At 36.7% G+C, this 21729-nt stretch overlaps 1 protein-coding gene across 44 annotated transcripts in view; it reads left to right on the plus strand.

Annotated features, from left to right (window-relative positions):
• Positions 1–21729, plus strand: part of Nrxn1 (neurexin 1) — a 1091229-nt gene that overhangs the window by 286893 nt on the left and 782607 nt on the right. The window lies entirely within an intron of this gene.

The following is a 21729-nucleotide window of genomic DNA, read 5'->3' on the forward strand; positions in this document are numbered from 1 at the left end:
CACTATTCATGTGAAGCTGGCCTCCAAGGAGGGGACAGAGTCCCTGAGATGGCACTGCCAGACTCTAGACTGAAAATCAAGATGTGCAAGGGAGTTATTAGTTACTGTGGGTGGCTAGATGCTATCATTTCTGTTCTCCTTTTGTGTGGGTGGGGTACAGAGGCAGTGCAGCATCTCATCTGCTGGAACCTTCTTTGTTCAACACACTCAACACATCTAATTCCCATATGTGAATTTCAGAAAACCTGCCCCTCTTTTATATATGTATGAAATCCTGAGAATTATACCATTTCAGACTTTTACATTTATCATCTTATTTTTGTTCTATTATCTGAGCCATCTTGAAAACTCTAGTAAAATTCTTACCCTAAATATTGATGGTCGAAGGAAGAATTTCACAAAGTTCAATAATATTAATATGTGTATTTCACAAAGTTCATTAATATTAAACCTGTAGTTTCATGAAGCATACACATAAATTAATACTGTCTTTAAATAATGTAGCTTTTGAAGGTGTGCAGTTTTCCCCTAATGAAGTATAATCAATAAACCAGGTAAATTATAATAGAATTTTGTTGAATACTATTTCTATGAAAAGTATGCTCAATGAAGATGGTAGTTAAATTAGACTGAAATGCCTCTAATGATCAACCATTGCATTGCTTAATGTGGGGGGCAGCTTTAAGGAGCATGGAACCATTTGTTTCACATCCATCAAGCAAATTGCGGAGAAATTGGAAATCACTAAATTATTACCAGTGCTTTCTGGTCTTCACCTCATTCTAAGTAATGCAGCAATCCCTGGATTTTCAGTGCTTCTGGATTCTAGGGGGAAAAAAATAAAATAAAATGGATGCTTTGGGAAAAACCTGCTATTTTTTCACTTTTAGCATAGTGTTGTGTTTAATAGGCCTTTAGTTGAATACACATAATGGGGAGAAATCTGCTCTGAAATTTAAATTAATGAAAGCTTTCTGAAGTGGCTTCCAAATAGAAAATTTAGGCTTCTTTTCATAGCATGGGTAAGGATGAGAATTCTGATTAGCCAAACAATGTAGATTGCTTCATGATTCATCTCTGCAAATCAGCAGTTTGAAATCCTATAGTTAGCATTGGGTGCCCTCCAGTAAGATTTTATGAACATCAGCTTGGTATTTGGCAGAAGTACAATGTCAGTTGTCCAGACATCATTTTTCTCAATGAGCATATGTTTATATGTTAAATAATCACAGAACTGAATCAATTACAGTTTGATTTCTATTGGCAGAGGTTAATGTCCTGTGCCATATATTTATAACTTCAGAAGGCTAAGTGTTGCTAACCTTGGAGGAATTGAGTAATTGTACCAGTGAAAGTGACAGGCAGGCCAAAGAATCATTGTTTCTTGGGTATGTACATGCTCTTTTACCTATTCATCTGAATTCATTTCCTTACGTTGGGTATAATTATCCAATTAAAACTAAAAATGCTAAAACGGCTGATGGAGCCTGAGTCAACACTTGTTGACTGTATATGAAATAGCACTTTAATCCAGATTCTGTGCTCAGGGTAACTGTTTTAAAGTAGGAAGTCTGGGTTCAATTTCAATTTAATACCTGCTGCCTGATTTCTTAGTTTGCCATGCACTATGCTGGCCTTAAAGGAAGGAGCTTCCAAATAGGTTGAATGGGCCCTTCTCTTAAGCATCCTGGAGAAGTGACACCTGCAGAAAGTTCTGTCTAAATGAGTCATGTTTCAAGTTTATCTGTAGTCTGTAGAATGACTCATTTAATTGTATGATTTTTTTTCCCTGCTTGCTGGCCAAGGGCAAGTAGGCTGTTGGAAAGCTTAAGAGAGATGGTTCAGTTCTTTTACACTGAAATGATCCCATTAAAGTTGAGAATCACGCTTGTCTTTCCATATTTGTGCACATACATGAGACACAGACCATCTGCTATCCCAGGCCCCTTAACTGAAGAGACATAACAATGGAAAGGTTGAGTCTAGAGTGAGTTGCCTCTACTGTTGCTGCTCTGGGAATTGCAGCTTTCTACATGCTTGCTTGCAGGCTATTATTATCTCTCATGTAACGCACCTGTGTGTGGAAGTGCACACAGTTGGTCCAATGAGCCCTTCTCTACAGTTGGGTTCTGCAACCATCACTTGGAAGGGTGTTTTCCCCAATGTTTGTACAAGACCTACTCTGGAAGAAGATAGAATCAGGCCCTAGAAATTATTTTTCTCCTTAAGATAGTGCACTTAAACACAAACTTATTCACCCACTTACAATGCAAATGAACACAATAGTGTTTAATAAAGTAAGTATTCAGGTAATAAGCTCTTATTTACTCAATGCTATTGAAACAGACCTACAAACAGAGAGCACAGAAAACAATGCCAAAGCCGGTATGTCACCTGTAGATAAATGTTAGACTTTCAAAGACCTGGCTTTTGCACACAAGACCCTTTGCCGCAGTCTGGCTGGGCACACAATCACGAGCCACCACACAGCTTGTAGATTCAAACAGCAACTCTTTATTCCCGAACTCACACCAGCCGTCTACAATCACGTTCTGGGGAAATCCACGTTCTCTGCCCAAATCCACCTCCACTGGGCTTCTGTCTCCCAAAATATACTGTCTGAATCCCGTGAGAACTCAAGGGGAACTCAGGCAGCAGGATACGCCCTATTCCCAGCAGGAATAATCTTAAACCTTAAACTTGGAACCTAAACTGGGAACGCCCTAAACACGATTATCTTAAACCGGGAACACCCTAATCCGCCTTGGTCCTTGAGCAAGGTCACCTACATTCAATGTCACTGCAACATGGGGTACGCTGGCAAGGAAATTGTCATACCTACTTGGCTAATGGCTCCCAGCAACCCTTCTCCCAAGGAGGAACTCCAGGTACACTTTCAGTACTACTTGTGTCCTTGTCTATCACTATCTCCACTTCCTCCTCCACTTCTTCTTAAAATAGAATGTCTTTTTATTTTTTGTCAAAATTTGCTTTTGTGGCATAACTAGTTATTAAAAAGGAGTAAATGTGGTACAGAAAGAGCTGATCCCATAGCCGTTGCACATGAGGGACAATGTTCCCTCAGAAATGCATTCTAGATATCGTCCCTTATAAGCCTAGTCACTAGATTATGGAATTCTGCACTTTTATTCCTTACTAGCGCTAGAAAGGTGCAACTTGTTTTTAATTTCCTTGAAACCTACAATCCACTTAAACTATCTCATTAATATTTACATAGGCATTTTGGTAGTTGTTAAAAGAACCACTTCAATGAAATTACATCCTTATTTTATACTACATACAAAAATCAACTCAAAAGACATAAAATAATTAAACTGCTAGAAGAAAAAAGGGGAAATGCTTCAAAACAATGGACAGGGCAAAGGTTTTTGGACAAGACCCTAAAATCACAGGCAACAAAAGCAGAAATAGAGAAATTGGATTACATCAAATTAAAAAGCTTATGCACTGTGAAGGAACAATTTAACAGAGTAAAGATACAACCTTTGAATAGGAAAAAATGTGAAATTTTATATAACAAGGCAGTAATATAGAAAAAAAATTAAGGAACTCAATCCAATAGCAAGGGTAGACACTGCTCTAAAGAAGACATACACATGTCCAACAGGAATGTGATAAAATGTTCAACATTACTAATCATCTAGAAATTTGTAAATTCACAAAGAGAGGTCGCCTCACTCCAGTTAGAATGGCTGTTATGAGAATGACAAAAGATAATAAATTTGGGGGAGAAGGTGAGGGTAAGGGAATCCTTCCATAGTGTTGGCAGAAACATAAATTAGTATAGCTATTAAGGAAAAGAGCAAAGGGATTTTTTAAGTTAAAAATAGAATTACTGTATGACCCAGTAATCCCCCTACTAGGTATATATCAAAAAAAATGAAGTCTATATGTTGAAAAGGTATCTAAACTTCCATGTTTATTGCAGCATTATTCATAAAATTAAGATATGGAATCAACCTAAGTGCTTATCAGTGGATGAATGGATCTAAAAAATGTGATACATATAAATAATGAAATGCAATTAGCCATAATAAAGAGGGAGAAATCTTGACATTTGTGCCAGCATTAGTGAACCTGGAAGACAACCACATTAAGCTCAATAAACCAGATACAGAAAGATAAACACCACAGGATCTCACTCATGCATGGAATCTAAATGAATTGACTTCATAGAATTTGCAAAGGAATGAGGATTATAGGGTTGGAGTGGTTGGGTAGTAGAGTACAAGGTGAGGAGAAACTGGACAGAGGGCCAAGATTTCATTTAGATAGAAAGGATAGGGCTGGGAATGTAACTCAGTTGGTCGAGTGCTTACCTGGCATGCATAAGGCCCTGGAATCAATCCCCCAAAAAAACAAACCAACCTAGATAGAAGGGATAAGTTATAAAAGACATTAACTATAGCTAATAACATTGTGTTGTATTCTGGAAAAATGCTAAAAAGATGGACACCAAATATTTTCACCATAAAAATAACAATGCATGTATTAACTAGCAAGATATAGCCAATACACAATGTATACATACTTCAAAACATCATGTTATACTTGAAAAACAAATACAATTTTATCTGTGAATTTAAACAGAAGTAATTAAATAGAAGAACCACTTATGTAGGATCTTTGTGATGCTCAATTAAGGCAACATTTACACAGAGTTAGGCACTTAACACTGCTGAGCCAGGCCAGGAAGGATTACTTTGCCCTCTGAGCCTCTAGATAAGAATGATGTAGTCAGGCTTTATAGAATTCTTTATTTTGTGGTCCAGGGGATCAAACCTGGGCCTCACACATTCTAGGCAAATGTTCTTCAATTGAGGTGTACACTCATCCCCACATTCTATTATTTTTAACTTTTGCTATCTAATTCAAATGAACAACAACTTAAAAATGTAAAAAGCCAAGAAAGCCACCAAGAAATAAATTAAAAAACAAAACAAATATGGGAAGGTCAGACAAAGGATTTGATTATTATGTGACAAATTCTGATAATGGTGGTATTGCCATCCACCATTATTATTTTAGTTTCTGAAGAACTTGATGACTATGGAGTTTAAGCCACAGACCTGAAGAGGTCTCCTATCCCAGTGTATGTTACATTCCCAATGTCTATCCAAATCTTAATCCTGCATATTGACAAGACTCTGAATCCATGCTATTAATGGCTGTTGGTGAAGTTAAGATAGAATCTTTCATTTTGAAACCACAGAGATAAAGTTTTCCCATAATAATTTCCTCTAATAAACTTTCCAGTTGAACTAACCATATAGTTTAGGGGTGGCACCAGACGCAGTGGTTAAAATATCTGTTCTCGCAGTTCAAGTTCAACCATCAACTTATGAGTAACCTGGGACAAGTTATTTGTCCTTTCTGAATCTCCCCTTCCTCACTTGTAATATAGGAGATGAGCTTCAAATGACCTTTGTGGTTATTTCCAGAGTGTAAATATTATAAACCCCAAAATAATTCCTTCCATGTTAAAAGACTTAATGTCTCCACTACCAATTATTTATCTGAAGAAACCAATTTGTGAATGTTGCCTAAAATAGTCATGATACTTGTTCATTTTTAATTCTTAAAAAAATGAGCACGTTCTTTGTTCCATTTGATGCAGGGATGTTTTGATAGATACTTTATTTATTTCGAGTCTCTGTTTTCTCCTCCCACATTGTTTCTGAGGCTAGGCAGCTGCCAAGGGTTATGCACTAATTCCTGGGAAATGGTCCAGAACAAGAATGGAATCAGGAAAGTATGTGAAATGCCAAGAGAGAGCAAGTCTGACCCTTTTTCTTTGTAGCAAAAAGAACAGGATTCATTGACTCCTAAACTCCAACACACAGCAGGACCTTAGAAGGCAACAAATCCAGATTTCAACAATGCAGAAGGAATTGTCATGTCATGTCTTCTTGGTAAGAACCACTTCCCAGTCAGCTTCTTCCATTTTGGATAGCTATAGCAGTAGTTGTTTCAGGAAAAATAAAATAAATATATATGAATATACTTTAAATATATTTAACTATTTAAAAAACACAATGAATATCAACATAGAAGTTTTTATTTTATAATCATGTTACATTTTAATCAAGTCTGTCTTAAAATTTATATTTTAATGAAGTTAAAGAGATAAAATTTGTACTACTTCTTATTAACTGTAATTTAAGATGGCAGGACAAACAACCACTTGATTGAGAAAAGACACAACTTCTGAGAATATGATAGTAGTCAGCTAAATGATGATAATGGAAGTTATTCTGAAAAACTGATCAAAACCATTCATACCCATTTGACCCGGAATACAATATCTCATAGACCAACTATACATCTGTAGTCTTTCATTGGTGGTGAAGTGTTTAAAAATAAGTTTTCATTTATAGAAGTCACCTAATAAAGAAGTAAACTCATCAAGACTTAAGTGGTATACAAATGCTATGATTTTATTCTCTTTTATTGGTGAGTAATATTCCATTTTGTATATATACCATATTTTCTTTATCCATTCATCTACTGCGGGGCTTCTAGGTTGGTTCTACAATTTAGCTGTTGTGAATTGTGCTGTTATAGACATTGATGTGGTTGTGTCCCAGTAGTATGCTGTCTTTAAGTTCTTTAGGTATAGACTGAGGAGTGGGATAGCTGGGACAAAAGGTGGTTCCATTCCCAGTTTTCCAAGGAATCTCCATACTGCTTTCCATATTGGCTGCACCATTTTGCAGTCTCTACAGCAATGTATGAGTGTGCCTTTTCCCCCACATCTTTGCCAATACCTATTGTTGTTTGTATTCTTAATAGCTGCCATTCTGACTGGAGTGAGATGAAATCTTAGAGTAGTTTTGATTTGCATTTCTTTAATTGCTAGAGATGTTGAACATTTTTTTATATACTTGTTGATTGATTGTATATCATTTTCTGAGAGGTATCTATTCAGTTCCTTGGCCCATTTATTGATTTGGATATTTGTTTTGTTAGTGTTCAGCTTTTTTGAGTTCTTTATATACCCCAGAGATTAGTGCTCTATCTGATGTGCGAGTAGTAAAAATTTACTCCCAAGATGTAGGCTCATTATTCACCTCACTGATTGATTCTTTTGCAGAGAAGAAGCTTTTTAATTTGAATTCATACCATTTATTGATTCTTGATTTTAATTGTTGTGCTATAGGAGTCTTATTAAAGAAGTTGGGGCCTAATCCAACATGATGGAGATTTGGGCCTACTTTTTCTTCTAATAGGCACAGTGTCTCTGGTTTAATTCCTAGATCCTTGATCCACTTTGAGTTGAGTTTTGTACATGGTGAAGGATAGGGGTTTAATTTCATTTTGTTGCATATGGAGTTCCAGTGTTCCCAGCACCATTTGTTGAACAGGCTATCTTTTCTCCAATGTATGTTTTTAGTGCCTTTGTCTAATATAAGATAACTGTAATTATGTGGGTTAGTCTCTGTGTCCTCTATTCTGTACCATTGGTCTGCCAGTCTATTTTGGCACCAATACCATGCTGTTTTTGTTACTATTGCTCTGTAGTGTAGTTTAAGGTCTGATATAATGATGCTACCTGCTTCACTCTTCTTGCTAAGGATTGCTTTAGCTATTCTTGGTCTTTTATTTTTCCAGATGAATTTTATGACTGCTTTTTTTATTTTATGAGGAATGTCATTGGGATTTTGATTGGAATTGCATTAAATCTGTATAGTGCTTTTGCTCTTATGGCCATTTTCACAATATTAATTCTGCCTATCCAATAACAAGGGAGATCTTTTTATCTTCTAAGGTCTTCTTTGGTTTCTTCCTTTAGCATTCTGTAGTTTTCATTGTAGAGGTCTTTCACCTCTTTTGTTAGGTTGATTCCAAAGTATTGCATGCTTTTTTTCAGGCTGTTGTAAATGGGGTACTTTTCCTTGTTTCCTTAAAGAGGATTTGTCACTGATATACAGAAATGCCTTTGATTTATGGGTGTTGATTTTATATCCTGCTACTTTGCTGAATTCATTTACTAGTTTTAAAAGTTTTCTGGTGGAACTTTTGGGCTCTTCTAGCTATAAAATCATGTCATCAGCAAATAGTGCCAATTTGAGTTCTTCTTTTCCTATGTGTATCCCTTTAATTTCTTCCGTCTGTCTAATTGCTCTGGATAGTGTTTCAAGAACTATGTTAAATAGAAGTGGTAAAAGAGGGCATCCTTGTCTTGTTTCAGTTTTTAGAGAGAATGCTTTCAAATTTTCTCCATTTAGAATGATGTTGGCCCAGGGATTAGCATAGATTGCTTTTATGATGTTGACAGATATACCTGTTATGCCTAGTTTTTCTAGTGTTTTGAGCATGTATGGGTGCAGTATTTTGTCAAATGCTTTTTCTTCATCAATTGAGATGATCATATGATTCTTATCTTTAAGTCTGTTGATGTGATTAATTACATTTATTGATTTCTGCATGTTGAACCAAACTTGCATCCCTGGGATGAACCCCACTTAATCGTGGTGGTCTTGAGCTTTTCTTGGTTGGTAAGCTTCTGATGGCATCTTCTATTTTCCTTGCTTGAAATAGATCTGTTTAAATTGTGTATATTATTTTATATTTTATCATTGATTTATAATTTCATACCATTGTGATCTGATAGAATGCAGGGTAGTATCTCTACTTTTTTGTATTAGGCATTGCTTTATGGCATAATATATGGTCTATTTTAGAGAAGGATCCATATGCTGCTGAGAAGAAAGTGTATCCACTCGTTGAAGGATGAAATATTCTATATATGTCTGTTGAGTCTAAGTTATTGATTGTATTATTGAGTTCTATAGTTTTTTTGTTCAGCTTTTGTTTGGTAGATCTATCCATTGGTGAAAGAGGTGTGTTAAAGTCACCCATAATTATTGTGTTGTGGTCAATTTGACTCTTGAACATGAGAAAAATTTGTTGGATGAACATAGATACTCTATGTTTAGTGCATATATTTTTATAATTGTTATGTCTTGGTGTATGGTCCCTTGAGCAGTATGAAATGTCCTTTGTCCCTCTTGTTTAACATTAGCTTAAAGTCTGCTGTGTTTGTTGCGAGGATGAAAACCTTCAGACCATGTGAGTGGTATGATTTTTCCCAACATTTCACTTTCAGTCTGTGTATGTCTTTTCCTATGAGATGAGTCTCCTGGTGGTAGCATATTGTTGGGCTTTTTTTTTTTTTTTTTGATCCAATCAGCTATCCTATGTCTTGATTGGTGAGTTTAGGCCATTAACATTCAGGGTTATTATTGAGACATGACTTGTAATCCCAGACATTTTTGTTTATTTTTGTTATTTAAATTGACTGATTTCTTCTTTAGTTAGCTTTTTCTTTAGTGCAGTACCTCCCTCTGCTAGTTTTCATTGTTGTTTTTTATTTCCTCTTCATAGAATATTTTGCCAAGGATGTTCTGTAGCTGTAAATTCTGTTAAGTTTTGTTTATCATGGAAGATTTTTATTTCATCATCAAATCTAAAGCTTAATTTTGCTGGATACAAGATTCTTGGTTCACATTCATTTTCTTTCAGAGCTTGATATATGTTGTTCCAGGACATTCTAGTTTTCAGGGTCTGGGTTGGAAATCTGCCCATAAACTAATTGATTTTCCCCTATATGTAATGTGATTCCTTTTTCTTGTGGCTTTTAATATTCTCTCCTTACTCAATATGTTAGGCATTTTCATTATAATATGCCTTGGTGTGGATATGTTGCGATTTTGTACATTTGGTGTCCTGTAAGCCTTTTGAATTTGGTTTTCCAGTTCATTCTTCATGTTTGGAGAATTTTCTGATATTATTTCATTGAATAGATTGTTCATTACTTTGATTGGAACTCTATGCCTCCCTGTATCCCAATAACTCTTAAATTTGGTCTTTTTATGCTATCCCATATTTCTTAAGTGTTCTGCTCATGGTTTCTTACCATCTTCACTGGGTGGTCTACATTCTTTTCAAAATTATGTATTTTGTCTTCATTGTCTGAGGTCCTGTCTTCCAAGTGGTCTAATCTGTTGGTGATGCTTTCAATTGAACTTTTAATTTGGTTTATTGTTTGTTTCATTTCAAGGATTTCTCTTTGGTTTTTCTTTAGAACCTCTATCTCCCTATTAAAGTAATCTTTTGCTTCCTGTATTTGCTTATGTAGCTCTTTGTCAAAATGATCTTTTGCTATCTTATATTTGCTCTCATATCATCCTTTAGTTCACAGAACATTTTAATTATGTACATCCTGAACTCCTTCTCTGTAATTTCATCTGCTGTGCTGGCCATGGATTCTAACAATGTGGTATCTTGATTTGTTTGTGGCACTTTCCTCCCTTGTCTTTTCATGTTGCTTGTGTGTCTTCCTTTCTAGCTCTGTGGATCCGAAGCATTACCATTTTTACCCTATAGGCTTATAATGCCACTATAGGGTTCTAATACCTCACCTGGCTATCTGGTGTTCCCCAGTAGTTGCTGCAACTAAAGATGATGATGGAGGTGACCCAAGATTGAGGCAGCAGCTTTCAGTGATGAGGTGTCAGGTCGGGTGGGGGAGCCAGGAGATGTCATTGTGCTATGCATTCAGAGATGAGCTCTGTGACATGCAGTATTGCAGCTCTTGGCTTTCTTCAGAGTCTGTGATGTCCCCAGGTGCAGGCAGGCTACCACAAGTAGGGGACTGTGGCAGTAGCTGCCAAGTCCCAAGATGGAGGCAACTAGGGAAGCCCTACGTTGGTAGATGGGGGTCCACACGGGAGTGGCAGCTGGACTTCTTGTGCGTGGGTAGTGGCTAAGTGTCCTTCATGTAAACAGCACCTGGGAATTCTGTGCCAGTGCTGATGCTGGTGGTCCCACTAAGGCACCTGTGAGTCCTGTGTGGGCAAGTAGTCAGGAGTCAGAAGTCCTTTCCTAACATTGAGGCCCTTGGCCCGGCGCGGCACAGTGGCCATGATTCCTGTGATGAGTCAGCTGTAGAGGGGTCCTCTATCACTTTCAGCAAAGTATTATTCCCACTAGTTGAGACTTGGGCCATGGAGTGACACAAAATGCTGCCTCCCTCTGGCCTGCCATCTTGGATCCCTTTTTCTCAATGTAGAAGTTTAAAACTAGAAATGCGCAATGAGTTTTCTATAGGTGAGACTTACAAATGTCTGGAAGAAAATCTGAGGATGGTTGGAAAGATTTCCATGAGATTGGAGACCCATTTTTCACAAACCATGAGTTCCTTGCATCATTGTCAGTATGTTGGTTTATCTGACCTCTTTGTGATTCAGCCATCAGGAATTGGTTGGACTTTCAAAATTAGATCACTAGAAATACTTGCCCTACTCAACTTCTGCAAAATTGAAAGCAGACACTATTTCAGATAACTTTATCAGTTAACATAGTGTATTACCCAGAGAATTGAAAAGTTGTATATGTGATTGTGGGGTGGTGGGGCCCTTGACTCAACCAGCTAATTATTTTTATTGCCCTACAGGAATTTATAGTTGTTGGTGGCAGTTGGAATTTCAATTTTAAGCATTTGCCTAATTAGGCATATTAGTGAGATAGGTGTTTTTGAATGAGGAGCTATCTCTTTCAGCCTCCAATCTGAATGTGTCCTAACCAAAGAAGCTGAAGGAGCCTGAAAACTCTTTGAGGGATTTGGAGATTATTTGTAATTTACCATAGAGTCTTTGTTGTATTGATTATAACTTTCTATGCTTATGGGGATTAATTAATAGGCCTAAATATGAAAGGCTGCACACTAATGACATTAACAGGAGCCATAATTACAGAACATAATTGCCAATAATTCTTCAATGGTTGTTTGGTAATCAGATTCTTTTGAGGTTAAATGAAAATCAAATAGACATTTTATTCATAGAGATATTAGCAATGCAATGATGCATAATCACACTTGCTGTTTAACCTCATCTGTGCTGTGCAATGTGCAAAATGCTGTCTATGGTATTTCCAGGGATGTTTAGGTTGAGTCTTTTGAGGTTCAGGAGAATGTGTTGGGTAAAAATACAGTCCAGGAAGTCAAAACATGTGGGTTCTGGTCTTGGCTGTGTTATTCCTAATTGCATGCCTTTGATAGCTCACCAAACTGTGCTAAGATTCTGTTTTTTATCTATACTTGGGGATAATGTCTGAATGATGATGTTTTTAAAGTCTAATTGAAATGATACTTGTGAATTGTTGTTTTTTTTAAATTTATTCTGGGGATTGAATCCAGGGACACTTTACCATAAGCTACACCTCTTGCCCTTTTTATTCTTTATTTTTAGGTATAGTCTTGTTAAGTTGCTGAAGATATAAGTTCTTAGACTGGCCTTGAACTTCATCATCACTTTTTGAGGGTGGGGAGGTTGGACAGTGTTGGGGATTGATCTCAGAGATACTCAACCATTGAGCCACATTCCCAGCCCTACTTTATTTAGAGACAGGATCTCACTGAGTTGCTTAGAGCCTCACCATTGCTGAGGCAAGCTTTGAACTCATGTTCCTCCTGTTTCAGCCTCCAGAGCCACTTGGATTACAGGTGGGCACCACCATGCCCAGCTAGGCTGGCCTTGAACTTGAAATCCTACTGCCTTGGCCTCCCAAGTCACTGGGATTATAGGCAGGCATTCCTGTGCCCAGCTTAATGTTATATCTGGTGCACAGTAAGTGCGGCTCAAAAGTAGAGGCTGCTTATCCAATAAAGTTAGTGATGCTCAGCAGCAGCCAGTTGATGACATAGAAGAGAGAGACTTTGGGATTCACATTCCACAGATATCTCCTAGATTTGAGCATTAGGTGGGTTGCCCAATCACGTTGTACTTCAGTTTCCTCATCTGTAAAGTCGTGCTAGTAAATTCCCTATCTGGAAGAGCTAGTCATAGGATTTAACAAAGTAATATGAGTCAACAGTTAGAAAATTAGCACACAGAAGCATTTGTATGATTATTATTACCCATATAGGAAAATCAATTCTTGAATGATGAAGAGGAGAAAATTACCAAAAAAAAAAAAAAGATACTTGACCTGCCTCAAGAATAGTTCTTATAGTCTGTTAGAAAGAGAAGATGAAGCCAGGCATAGTGGTGCATACCTGTAATCCTAGAGGCTCAGGAGGCTGAGACAGGAGGATTGAAAGTTAAAAGTCAGCCTCAGCAATGGTGAGGCTCTAAGCAACTCAGCAAGACCCTGTCTCTAAATAAAATACAAAAATAGGGCTGGGGATGTAACTCAGTGGTTGAGTGCCCATGAGTTCAGTCCCCACTACCAAAAAAAGAGATTAGGTATTTTCAACTCACTGTCTTTGATGTCTGTAGTAAACTTAGAATTCTACCATATAAATTGGCTTGGGGTGAGAGGAAATACAATTAAAGGAGAAATAAGAAAAGAGACAGAGGCTTCAAGAATCAGCACATGTTCTCGGTAATCTATTATTGTGCCAAGAGCAAGAGAAAATTAAACAAATGAAGAAGTGTATTTCTAGCTGTGTTAGTTGGTTTTCTCTCACTATAACAGAATACCTGAAATAACTGACTTATAAAGAGGAAAGTTTTATTTTGGCTCATAATTTTAGAAATTCAAGTCCATGATCAATTAATTCTGTTGCTCTGAATCCTATGACAAAACAGGACATCAGGGTGGTAGTTTGTATCAGAGCCAAACTGTTCATCTCACAGCCAGGAAGTGAAAGGGAATGAGGGGGAAGCTCCAGGATGCTGCTTAAGTGATCTAAAGACCTAGTAGAGACTTTAAAAGGTTCTACCACATCCCAGTAGCACCACCTTGGGGACCAAGCCTTTGGGTGACATTCAGCATCTAAACTGTAGCACTAACACACACTTACAAAGAAATATATGGAATGGGGAACTTGACTGCAGATGTGAATAATCTCTACTCCCTTCCTGGCTTTGCATTTGCCTGGTAATCTCACTTCCATCCCAAATGCCAAAAAGATGCCAAGTAAACGGTGGACACCAGCAAAAGTTCTGCAGACACACAAGCTAGAGGTCTATGGCCTGTGTGATAAAATGTGTGAACTGTGGTGTGATGTACCTTAAATGACCCATTGCATTTATGTGTACATCAAAGGCACATCCATAATGATGCATAATCACACTTGCTGTTTAACCTCATCTGTGCCGTGCAATGTGCAAAATGCTGTCTATGGTATTTTCAGGGATGTTTAGGTTGAGTCTTTTGAGGTTCAGGAGAATGTGTTGGGTAAAAGTACAGCCCAGGAAGTCAAAAAAAAAATGTGGGTTCTGGTCTTAGCTGTGTTATTCCTAATTACATGCTTTTGATAGCTCACCAAACTGTGCCTAATGCCAGTTGCTGTCTTGATTCATGATAATCTATCTTTAACACAGACAGTATGAGAAAAGTATATTGGTTAGGTTCATTTTTACCCTTGAATATACTTCCTGGAGTTTGCCCTCCTTTCTTGTCAATAAGAATGTGAGCAGTCCCAGACACACTGGGAGGCTAACTGCAATTCAGCAGTTCCTATTTCTGTTGCCCAACCCTCCTTTCTGCTTCCAAAATACTGCCTTCATCTATCTTCTACAACAAGATATTGATCAGCTCTTGAAATGGTCTTTCTCATTTCTAGACATTCTCTGCACAGATAAAGAAAGAGCAGAGTAGAGTAGAACATGGATCTGCCCTTGAAATGCATCCGAATTTCAGAACTGAGAATGTTAAGAACCTCTGGGTTGTGACTCACAGCCTCCCTCTAGTGGCCAGTGAGAGTGCAGCCAAAGAAAAAGGAAATCAACCCCAGCTTCAGCTTCTTTGACTTTTCTTCTCAGTGTTTCAAAAGTGCCTTTGTGAACTGGTTGTTTGAAATGCAGACCTCCTTGTTTCATTGATGCACTTGGTCTCTGGTACCTCAGACTAGTGGACTCCTGCAAGCCCACTTAACCCCTAATGTCCCTGAGGCAGATAGTATTGTGCAACCATCAGAACTTTGCCACTGTGCATATCAGGTTTTCTATGGTAAAGTTGATTTAAAAATGCAAATTTGAATGCCAGAAAAAGCATTTTGTAGCTCAGGAATTGGAATGAGACTTATATGGCTTCATATCTCTGCTGGATGCTTTTTTGATCCAAGCAGAGAGGGGGCTGGAATAGGTGTTCCATTGACAGTAACAGAAAGGGATTTTATCTTAACTAGATTTATTTTTAAGGTGCTAGAAATTGAATCCAGGGTCTCACACATGCTAAGAACATGCTCTATCCCTGAGCCAAACCCCAACCCCTAGATGATGTTTCTTAATTGTCACAGTATTTCCCACCACCATCTATTAAGCTTGTGGTGATTGAAGAAATGATTGGGGTAGTGCTGACAGTGTACCTTAGTAATAGAGCACTTTTCTCGTACATGCAAGGCCCTTGTTTTCATACCCAGTAATGAGGCAGGTGGAAAGTAAATATAAATGATAGAGTAAGTCAAGATAGAAAGAGGAAGGCCTTGCTCAAGTTAGGTATGGGTTCCTCAATGGAAATAAAAATCAAGAGCAAGAAGCAGGGCAACAGTGTGAAGATACTTACTAGGATTGATACCTACGGAGGAAAAAGTTAAAGCGGTTCCCTCTGTATTCTAGTGGGGCATCTATAAATGTAAAAATATTTACGATTTACTGTGCAATTGCTATGGACCACATACTACCCTGGCGTTTTCATTCATGTTATCTGATGTTAATCCTAGTACTAGCCTTTTCATGTCGATCAGTTTCTGGATGAGTAATACAGGTTTAGAGGTTAAGTCACTTGCCCAGAATTATATAGATAGGGAGTGGTGGGGCTAGGATTCTACCGTGCTTGTTGGATTCTGAAGACTTAACTATGAAGTGTCCAGGGTCATGGTACTAGAGGACTATCTACAGTAGTTGTTTTCCATTGAGAACTCAGAATGTGATGCATGAAGCAGTGGATAGAGAAACACCAAGTGATTCAGTCTTGAAAATTATGATTCAGTTATCTTTTTCTTCTTTGTGGTCTTTTGTTGTGATAATTTAGGCAACAAATTAATTTTTTTCCTGTACGATTTCATGCTCCCTTTAACATTTTGTGTCAGTTATGTGTTTATTTACCAAGGAAATGAATAGCATTTTTGCAGCTGCCTAAAATTCTAGTCCTACTCTAAAGTTCTAGCTGGCTATCTACTCATAATCCAGAGCCTAATGCAGGCCAATTAATTGAATAGGTAACATTCTTCTCTCGGATTTTGCTTTATAGAAGTCACTTAAGTAGTCTAGAGCTCAGTTTGTTCATCTATAAAATAGGGAAAACAGGTTTGCAAAGATCAATGGAAATGTATATAAAGATTGAGTAAAGTGCTTCAGATTTAATATTAACAATATTGTCTACAATAACTCTCATTGTTACTATTACGAGAAAGAAAATAGTTCCCCATATTACATACGATGACCAGTATTCATGTATTCATGTTAGGAGAGATGAGCACATGTGAGAAGTGTTTTTTTTTTTTTTCCTTCTTTCTTTCCACACTGGGAATTTCTTGCATCTACAAATATGACTTCTTTGATTCTTTATTAAAATACTATGCTGTTTTTTCCAAAGTACTAAAAACTATGATAGTGTTTAGGTTATTATTACTTTTCATAATATAAACTGATCCTACAGTTCTTCTGACTACAAAGCAATATCTTATATATTTTACAAGTAATAGTTTTTAAAATTATGTAGCTCAGGTCTTGATGGTATTATGTATGTTTTCAAGCAATGGGAAAACGGAAATAATGGTTGGAAGAACAAACAGTCTCAGTGAGATTGAGAACTCCAACCCTGCACACTCGTGGTGTCTATAAAGACTCTAGGACCCCAAAGGCAATCTCAGGCTAAAATTAGACACAAAGGCAGTGAGTGGATGGTATTTCTGTGAAGGAGGAAACTAATTCCATTTCCATTAATCTACATTCCCTCCCAAAGGTTTAATTCCCTGGAACATTGCTATCAAATCCTTTCCTGTTGAATAAAATTCAGAATAAAGTAGTCATTTCTCACCTCTGTTCAAGTTAGATTAGTATTTAGGAATTGAAAAAAAAAATTCTAGGGTTCTCTTATCAATGATGCAAAAGATGGGATTCCAGTGAGCTTTTAAAAATTACACAATGGTTGAATCAGTTAGACAGGGTTCAGCTTTTTCAAAAATGTCCTTGTCATTTGTCAATTTAAATGATATCCAGCTTTTTTTTTTTTCGATCTGCAAATTGCCTTTCTCATTGAGTTTATGGAAAAAGTAATTGATATGGAAAGGATTTAGCATTATGTCTGATTATTAATGCTCATTGAATGTTCTACTCCTTCCAACATTCCTCCTACTTTCTTTCCCAGTTCTCAGCATAAACTGCTGAACCAAGAAATTGTCCTATTTGTAATATTTTCTGACAAAAATGAAAAATGCTGACTAGTTCCCTAGATTTAGTTGGCCACCCTTCATTAGCAACTCCATATTAATTCTCTTGATAAAGAATGCACGTTTTAAAATTTCAGTGACTTTAAGTACACAGCTCACTAATTTCTAGAAGAAAAACAGAGTACTTGGATTAAAATTGTAGTTCCTGATAGCAACAGAGCTCCTAAACCCCAGTGCAAACAGCACATCACCTCGTTAATGCAAATATAAAGGTATATTCTGTCATAGAAGAAGAAACATAGCTTTTCCAAGGATTCTTAATATTCTGACATATGTTTGCCATTCCTTTACAAGGAAAATGGCAATTAGTCTTATTTTGGAAATTACCATTCTTCCTAACTGTTGTCCTGCTTCAGTTTTGATATATGCATCAGTAAATTCTAGTGACCTTGAGCAAGGCCTCTTTAATTGTCCAGTTTATGCCACCAACTCATTGGGGACACTTGAGTCTATCTATTGACCTTAGAAAATTACATTTTCTCACCTTGATAGTGAGAAGGTGGAAATAAGTAAGGCTTTGGAGTATGTTTACTGTAATTATTGTTTATTCAATTGTGAGTCTACAACTCTGCTACCTTATTACTTACTACTAGTAGCAGCTGCTATGTGTTAAGAACCCATTTAATCCTCTTGAGAGATCTGCATTTCCTCCACTGAGAGTACCCTGCAGACAATAAGCATGGAGAAAATGGAGAAAGTGTGGAAAGAAGAGGAGGTGTCTTGAGACTTCATAAATTGCCATACACCTTTGCAAAGTCCTCAAATAAGCATGAGACCCTTGCCTCATCTGTTTCAGTATTTCAGGAAAGCATTATTTTTACATTGAAATAAATATGTAATAACATAATAAATTTTAAAATCATATGAACTTTAAAATAGAAGGTGTCAGATTTTATACGTTCTTCAGAGCACAGTGAATCCAGATTTCTGAAGTAAATTTTCATTCATTTCTCCTATTTGGGTTATTTTTGGCAAGAAGAAAATAGAGAATACAGATGAATTGAGCGAAAAAATAATTTAATATATGACCATATATCTTAGAATAGCTAGGTAAAATTTATAGTAGACATCAGGTTATTTTTTGAAGTTATGCTGTAAGTCTGTTCTTATGAGAACAATTACTTAGACTAACCAATAAGGGAACATTTATCATTTGTAAGAGGGATTGATTGAGTCCAGACTCTCTTGTGCCTCTGTCATAAATGGTAAACCCCACTTGAGAAAGACAGCCAAATAAGCTCATGAGGACAGTTTTGATCTGTTTTAATTAGTATTGATTTTTATGTGTCAGTTTTATGCAGGCAGGGAGACACAGTTATGCCCTGAGTGCAGTAAGTCACACCCTTCACAGATTTTGACAGACAGAAGCAGTAATTTTAGTGGTAGGAGTTAATTTGCCCTGGCATTAATGCATAAAAAGGTTGGTGATTGTGTCTAATTGTTTCCTTTCTAACTAGCTCAACTAAAAATAAGGTTCATGAATCAAGCTATGGGAAGTTATCTATTATGAGGGTTTCTCCAAAAAGGGATTGCTTAAAGTCACTCTTCTTTGTAATCAATCAATGAACATATATATTCTATCATTTTTTCCTCCTCCTTCTTTCTCACCCTTCTAAGCCTCCTTCACTAAATATTAACATAATAAAAATGTGGAAATTAATAATCTCCTTTAATTCTGCCAATAAAGAAATACTGCAGAAAACTCATTTTTTAAAAGGCAGCATTAACCGTCTCATTGAAGATTTTATGTAAATATAAACTAACTGGTACAAACATTCACATAAGCACAGAAAAATGAGCCATTTTTATTAGGTTGTAAAGTATCCATCTACTCTGCAAATGTTGAACTTCTTGGGAGAAATCACCAATCCGTTCCGCTGATTTAGTAAGGATCCAGCTTTATTATATTGAGATGGTCTTTCAAAGTGTTTATTCTGTTCCCATTCGTACACTTACTTGTAATTTCCTGAAGGTGTAATTTACTAGAATCTTGAGAGGTGAGATTGACAGAAAGATGCTTTATGACTTTGTTTTTATCTTTATCATGACACTTTTCAAAGAAAAAGAACACACCATTTTTATTACACGTAACTAACAATGCAGAGGTGACAAATTCCTTTGAATGTGACCATCTTTAAGCTGCCGTCTTTGGCATACTGGCTTTTACCCTTAGTCTTATCCTACTGTGATCATGAGTTAGGTATAAACCTTAATATCACATTCTCATAAACTGACTCTTAAGGTAGACTAGAATGGTGTGTGTATGTGTGTGAGTTTTAAATAGGCATCTTTCTCTCAAGTTCCCAGAAGTGCTGGCCCATTCCTAAACCAATCACAGAATTTAGACAGAAACTACCAGAAATGTCTGCATAAGCCAAACTCAGGTACCTGGAGCTCCTCTCACCATACACCCTGATAGTGCAAACAGAAGCCCTTGTTTACTAAACACCTAACAAAACAAAAAGGGGGATAGATGGATAAATGGCTCAGTTTTATGAGAAGTTAAAAACAAAATGTAACAAAACAAAATTTATGAGAAACTTACAGAGCAATGTGTGTTGATAAGTAGTCTTGGTGGGGGAAGGTTAGAGAACTGTCCATAAGCTGACAACTGTGTTAGCATTGCCAACTGATATTCAAAATCACATTATTTTCAGGACTTGAAAAATCATAACAATAAATAAATTCCAGTATGTTTTAATGATAGTAAAATATATATGTCTTTATCACTTCACCTATTTCCCATTGACTGCACTAACAAATTTTTAAGCCTGAGAATTTAACAGTTTGCAAATCATGCCTCTATTGCCCAAGATACTTACTCAAATTTTGGTATTTCCTCTTAAATAATGAGGACAATATAAAAAATCCCCTTCCTATTTCTGCTTATAGTAAAATGATGATATACTAAGAAAATAAATAAATATTAGTTAACCCTGAGCTCTTACAGACTATGTAAAGATCAATGATACAAAACCTTCCATCATATCTTAGTTTCTGGTAATGCAGGTAACCATGTTGACTATTGCATTTGTCTACCACTTAGTATTGTACACACACATATGTACCAACAAGTTCATTCAGGTTAAACCATTAAAGCTTCAGGTTTGCTTAGTTAAAAAATAGATGGACATTAGAAAATTCATATGGTTCATCAGAATATTTTTTAAAGACAGAATACAGGGGATATATTTGGAGGCAATACAGTTGTATTTCTCTTAGTGACTAGTAACTTGTTTTTTGAATACCAATGCATAATGAAGGTATCTTGGAAACACTATTAATATGTACTTATAACCCTACAAGCATGTTTCATTAATTAAATATCCTTAATAACTGAGTACAGTGGCACACACCTGTAATTTCTGTAGCTCGGGAGGCTGAGGAAAGAGGATCTCAAGTTCAAAGCTAGCCTTTGCAACTTAGTGAGGCCCTAAGCAAATTAGTGAGACCATGTCTCAAAAGAAAAAAAAAAAGGCTGGGGTTGTAGCTCAGCGGTTAAGTACCTCTGAGTTCATCCCAAGTATACAGGTATAAACATGTATGTATGTACATGTATACACACACACTTATATCTATTCATGCTGACAGTTTAGAAACCCTGATATTTAAGATCCAAACTAGGCCTTAGATCCAAACCAGGTCTTCTAAAGACAAGGAAATGGTCTCAGTGACATTCGGCAACCTTCTAAGATAGATCTGATGACAGTTCAGCCACTGCCAGGGGCTCCTCTCACCATACACCCTGATGGTGCTGTCAGTATTCTGCCCTCTGGGGTCCTACCTGCCTTTTACCATCATGACTGTGAGGCTTTTGTTTCATGTCCTGATTATATTTGGGTATCCTTTTCAAGTATAAACTTGCTGGTTAGTTCTGAGAATCCCCCACCTTCCTTCACCAAGTTATATTCAGTATGGCACCCAAATAAAGGACTTATCAAATTTCCATTAAAAAAATTATTCAAGGTTGATGGAATAATTTACCACCAAAGAAATTATGTGATTTTTTTTTTACTCCAGGGGCTAAGAGACAGAAATATTCTATTGCTGCTAGAAATCTGCAGCTTCCATACTTTCATGTACAAGAAGGTGGTGTGTGTGTGTGTGTGTGTGTGTGTGTGTGAGAGAGAGAGAGAGAGAGAGAGAGAGAGATTCTTTCAACTCTGTATAAATTAGATGATAAATGGTTCAACATTGTATAAACACAGACAGCTATCATTTAAACCAGATTTTTTTTAAAAAAAAATTAGAATATATACACTACTCCTACTTTCATCAACTTATGAAGGTCAGAAGCAGATAAG

Source organism: Marmota marmota, unplaced genomic scaffold (assembly GCF_001458135.2).
Source record: "Marmota marmota marmota unplaced genomic scaffold, marMar, whole genome shotgun sequence".
NCBI lineage: Eukaryota > Metazoa > Chordata > Mammalia > Rodentia > Sciuridae > Marmota > Marmota marmota.